This window comes from Berghia stephanieae, chromosome 4 (assembly GCF_034508935.2).
Source record: "Berghia stephanieae isolate SIO BIC M18660-M18661 chromosome 4, UCSD_Bste_1.3, whole genome shotgun sequence".
Lineage (NCBI taxonomy): Eukaryota > Metazoa > Mollusca > Gastropoda > Nudibranchia > Aeolidiidae > Berghia > Berghia stephanieae.
The window spans coordinates 26,355,212-26,361,211 of record NC_088363.1 but is presented as its reverse complement, the minus strand read 5'-3'; the positions used below and the strand labels follow the sequence as shown (position 1 = coordinate 26,361,211).

The window sequence follows — 6,000 nt, the reverse complement described above, 5'->3', positions numbered from 1 at the left end:
CTGATGGATTTATTGAACATTAGAATTGTTCGTGATATTAAGTCGATTTTATTCACCGGTTCCAGTACCATGCTTTGGTATTTTTCTTCTTTACGGTATATAAAAAACGAAGGGTCTGGGATGAGTGAACAAGTGTGTGGTTTACAATAACAGTATTATGTTGTGATTACGATCACTGAACTCCTCATAGGCTTGACCAGAGATTCATGTGCACAACTCATTAACATCGCCACCCTGGGTTCAAAATGACACAACAAATTGTTCACTGTGTACACACTTGACATTAACAATTGTTACATTTTAATAGTTGAAAGCCAGAAGCGTAGCGCAGCTGCCTATTAAAATTTCTACATTCATAAAAAAATTGACAACAATATGGATTAAACATGCACATTTGTCACAATGAGGAAAATTTTCAAGTATTTCTCCCGTGAGGTGAAGAGCGGAATTCTTTTTCATAGCATGAGGCGAATAGCAATATTATTAATTAATTTCCCACAATCAGGAACTCAGAATGGAGAGAGCAAATTAATAATGATATCATTTTGATTATCACCTCTTGTATTTGAAAACTGCGGTTCCACTGAAAGGTTATACTGTACAAAAATTACAAGGATAAAGAAGTTTAGATTCAGTGACATTTTTCAACACTGTTAAGTACTTTTTAAATTATATCTATTGTTACACTATTTTAAACACTATTTCAAACAACCCAACATTATTTGCTGAGCTACTCCACTGAATGCAACTTTGTTGTGAATATTTTCCCCACGGGAAAGAGAATCAACACACCATTACTGTAAACATTTTAAAGTTTGAGTCATATTTTATTGCAAACGATGAAAAGATCAAAGGAATTCGGCATTGTGAGAAAACTGTTTGGTCTATCGCTATCGGTATTCAAAATTCGTAACGTCACTTAAAATATAAGCCCGCATGCAAAAAAATCACGGCACCACATTTCGTATCTTTGGAGGAATTTGCGATATTCCGTGCGCAGTGACTTGGAACGGACTATAGTATTAATCAGTGCCTATGGATTGATTAATGGAAAACAAGCCTAAAACTGAGGTTATATCAGCAAAAGTATGGTATTAATGGCTTTTTACATTGATACTTTGTCAACGCGTTCGATCATTAGGAAAACTATTATTGCTATTATTATGATTTTAGTTCTAGATTGTCACCTTTTTGGGTTATTTTATATTATTCATCCAAGAGAAACAAATCAAAAGGAAGATGGTTTTATGTCGAATATTACAAAAACGGCATAGTCCTTATTATACCTTATTATTGAGATAACCCTTGTCAGTGATTTCTTTACAATCATGTGCACTTCTGCTTTCATTTTAGGTTTAAGTTCTGATCGCAATGTTTTTGTGCTTACTTTTTTATTTACGACAAATAACTTAACTCTCCTACAGTGTAGGACAAAGCAAAACAAAAACAAAGAAACAAACAAACTAACCCGGGGAAATCTATTTTTAATGAACCCAACACCCTCCACTCCCATCGAAAACAAAGGGAAACCAATTATCATAAATCTACAGCATACATGTGATTATTTTGTAAAGAGTTTGATATGCATTTTAGATAAACATACTTTTTTTTTCTCACATGCCTCATTTCCTCTCAGGAGACAACTAATTTCCTCCCGATTAGCCTTCGTCTCAGCCATCCTCACCCCTGAGGCTGAAAATAAGAGTTTTGAGTGCGATCAGCTTTTGTCGTTCTGGGTTTAAAAAACAAACAAACAAAACACACACACACACACACACACACACACACACAAACACATTAAAGTCTTTTGGCCAGAATAATCGTCCTTCACATTTCGATCCATCAAAATATCCCCTTTTTTGCCAAAAACTGTCAACTTTAAGAGCCCAAAGTTTGAGAGTTTTTGACAAGATGAGGATCTTTAATCAATCGATATATAAAGGAGGATTTTCTAGCCCAAAATGTTTTCAAAAAAGTTTTTTTCTCTCCCGAGTTTGGCAGTGCTGACTCTCATTATAATAGTAAAATTGCTGTCATTTAATGTGGTTCCTCAAGGAATGAATGACGTCGCAATCCAAACTTTAATTCTTTTTCCTTTCTTTTCCCCTCTCAAGGAATGAATGACGTCGCAATCCAAACTTGGTTTTGGTACTTTTAACACTTTATGATCATGAAATACAAATTTTATTAGCAAGGATTAATTCTTTTTGTTTATATTCTTTGCTATGGAATAATTTTCAATCGCTTATTACGGCGAAAAGGGAAATTCCAGAAATTATGGCCAATATCTTAACAGCGAAAAAACAAAAAAACAAGACAAAAATACAAGCAAATGGAGTTATATAACAAAATGTTGGTGATCCTTTATTTCATGTTGCTGTCAAAATGTCAAAGAAAAACACAAAGCTCATATCTAAATTCAGCACAAAACCCTCTAGATCCTACCCAATATACAAGCGAACTTAAGACAAACAAAAACACTAACAAAAACAAAACAAAATGGCTGTCAATAACAAAGAGATAAGTGACGTCCACTTCGTTCCATCTATAGAAAGAATGACATTGACGTCACTATGCACTCAGCTATTTGTTATTGTTTTTAGACAGCTATTTTAATGAGTAATTTTCACTAAATGGTATCAATCCGATTCTAAACGTTCAAGGTTACATATATTTCTATGTTTTAGTATGGTATATCAGGCTTACGGATGCTGTTATAATTTTTCCTTAACTCATAGCATAAATATCTTACTGGTGAGAGCAGAAACAGCGCTGCCACCAGAGGTTCAAAGAAGCTCGAGTTGCATTGCTGTTTTTGCTCTCTTGGTAAAAAAAAAGTTAGGTCTGGAACAAAAAAAAAAAAAAAAAAAGACGAGTGGGGAAGTCTATTTAGATTTGTGGTATGAGACACGCCTTCGAACAGAAAGGTCCAAGTTTGAGTCCAATTCTGAGTGGGGCATAGATGAGTCCTTGAAAAAGGGTCTTTACTTACATTCTCTCACCCGTACTCAGATTGAAATGAGCACAAGGCCGTTACAGCATTGTATCTGCCGAAAACAAATTAATATCGCCTAACAGGCGTCATGTCTAGTCATACATGTTAATTGCTGCTGTTGGCTTGGAACCAGGAATCCCTTGCAAATCGCTTTGCCCACGTTTAGTGGCCATTGCGCTATATAAATATAAATGCTTGGAGTTTTAAATGCTCTTTTAAAATGAAAATCAGTCCATCCTTGAAAGGTTATAGTTAACCAATCGATTGCACCGCCTTCCTAGATATACATATCCCCCCACCCCATACCCCTCGTAAAACTAAGCCAAATACGCAATCATAGGTCAAAGTAACAATAGTCGGTCATGTCAATGACTCCTCCTTTGTGGTTGCTAGTAAGAGATTTCAGGATTTCGTGTGGCGGAAGCAAGATCGTTGTAAAGTAGGAAAGCACGTGACCTATCATCTGTTCCAAAATAAGGCGGTTTTAGATAATGTTACTATTTATGGTAAGAGTACTTGCAGCTGGGAATCTATTTTTCTTGCAACATTTGAACAAAATCCATCCATGAACTTTTTACACCAGGGCCCAATGTTATGTAAGCGGACTAGATTTAGTTATTTAGTTAGAAAAGTAAGTGACTAAAAAAACGAATTTTATGAACGTTTTCTAGTCTCTGACTAGCTAGGCTCTTGCCTAGAAGTGATCACTGAATGTACTGTGACTAATTTGGCTATTTTGTGCTGGTAACATCAAGCTCTCTAGTATACGACGGCAGGTAAGATACAAACCTTCATACTTTCAACGCAAAAGATTTCCGAAGAGGAAAGAAGCAACACATACGGTATAGATAATATTTCGTTCCGTTTCATATTTGAACTTACTTTTGCCATGATGAATCAAATCACGTGATATATTGACTACGGATTGATCAGACTACATTGATGTCCATGGTTGACTGTCAATTCTATATTTAGGCCAATGAAAGTTTCATTGAAACTCAAACAAATTGAATCAAACAAACAAACAAACAAAAAAAGAAAGCTTATATGATGAATCACATTAATTCAGTCAGTTACAATGCCAGCAGAAGAACTTTCTAATCGTTTTTGTTTTGGTTGTTCTTACCTCTATTTTCAGTTTTTAACTCACAAAAATATGTATACTTTCGACGACCTGAACTTGTCTTACAGTTTTTTAAAGGCAGTGTTATTAGCAAGGGGACACTTTCGTAACCAACGTATCTTCCTTCCGAAAGTCAGAGACTAAGCGCTAGTCCATGTTCATAAACACGGGGGGGGGGGGGGGGGGGGGGCGGGGGGTAACAATGCATCTATGTCATAAATGAAATAAATACATAGTGAAAACAACTATCCACCAGGGGAAATACAAATAAAGTAAACCAATTCTCAGAGGGATCAAAGCCGGGGATTTCACAAGTTCCTCCTTGACACCGCGGTATCTTTTTTTCTTCGAACCCAAAAGGTACCGAGTTCAGTTCTCCACCGCGCTGTAGCCCTTGAGCAAATGTCACTTCACTTTGCGGAGCTGTACTTCCGCTGACACATGGGTTATTCCAGTCTTCCCCTGGAGTAGACGCCTCATGAAGAAATTTCTCCATTGGGATGAATAAAGGGAATTCTATGTTTAAAAAGGATTTAAGTCAGACAAAGGATTATATTTTGAATTGACTAGAGTCTATCGTTGTAATTTTAATATAAACTTTTGTTTGATATCTTTACAGGATATTGTAAACCCAGCACACGTCTCAAATACTTTCAATGAAAAGCGTCTATTGGAATTTTATCAGTTTCAATACGTATTCTACGTTGTAAACCTGGAATTTCTGCCAATTACGCAATGATCCACTATTTATTCTCTGGACAAAAACAAACGAGAGAGGGACGGCCAACAACAACATTACCTCTATCGGCAGCGATTTGAAACAACTCAGTAACGAAACCAGATTAACGTCACTGGTAGAGTTATCAAACATCAGAGAAAAGGCACAAGACAAATGGAGAATCTTCACCGCAAGAATAATGGAATGACCGAAGCTGCGAAGTCAGATGACATCGAAAGCGATAGGCTTTAAGTCACGTCAAGGAGTATACGCATTGAGTATCAAGTCACAGTAAAAAACTATTCATTGCTTGACTTTGTAAAATGATCCTGATTATGTCATTTCCACCAGTCTTTTTGTACCAAAAAGTCAAGTCCAAGATTTCCTCACCCACAAGCCAGTGATTTATCAAACACAATCAAAACATCCCGCATGTTTGCAATACTTCCTAATTGTTGATACTCGCCTTCGGACCAGCAGGTCTGTGGTTTGAGTCCCTATTTGGACGGCGCAAAGTTGAATCCTTGAAAAAAGACTTTACAGTACTTGGGTGTTAGCGTTCTCTCTGTCAAAAAAATCCCCTAGGAATATTGCCTTATAACCTCCATGTCTCGTATTACATTGTAAGTCTTTATATTGGTCAGAGTCGCCATGTAAAGCGCTTTGAGCACGGTTAGGGGATAGTGTTCTATATTTTTTTTAAAAAAGCTCATGTTTGTAGTAAGTCAGGGTCCAAGCAGCAGATAGCCTCGAACCAGAGACATATAAATCTAGTAATAACGTCCCTCTGGCCATTCACCAACCAATCTTCTTTCAACACAAACCCCAATAAAACCCACCCATCTCTCGCTAATATGACTCACGATCACAACCTCTTTTTTGTCATTTTGGCCAGAAAATATTAACTTTACTGAGCCATAGTTTAAGATGACCTCCGACTTGTCAAAAAGCTCCAAACTTTGAAGAAGTCTTGGGTTTAATACTTTTTGACAAGTTGGCGGTTGTCTTAATCTATCGATAAAAGAAGTATACGTTTTCTATAATATAATATAAGAACGATGTTTTGTAAAAACACTTCAGAATATTGGGTGAATCTTGACCGTCCTCACAGGTTGGTGAGTTATAGGCCCATCCTAAGGGATTTTAGTCCACATAAAATCTCCT

The 6,000-nt window shown here is 36.5% G+C and overlaps 1 protein-coding gene across 1 annotated transcript in view; it reads right to left on the bottom strand.

Annotated features, from left to right (window-relative positions):
- LOC144971969 (uncharacterized) overlaps positions 1-6,000 on the bottom strand; it is an 81,598-nt gene that overhangs the window by 40,402 nt on the left and 35,196 nt on the right. The gene's annotated exons all lie outside the window — the stretch shown is intronic.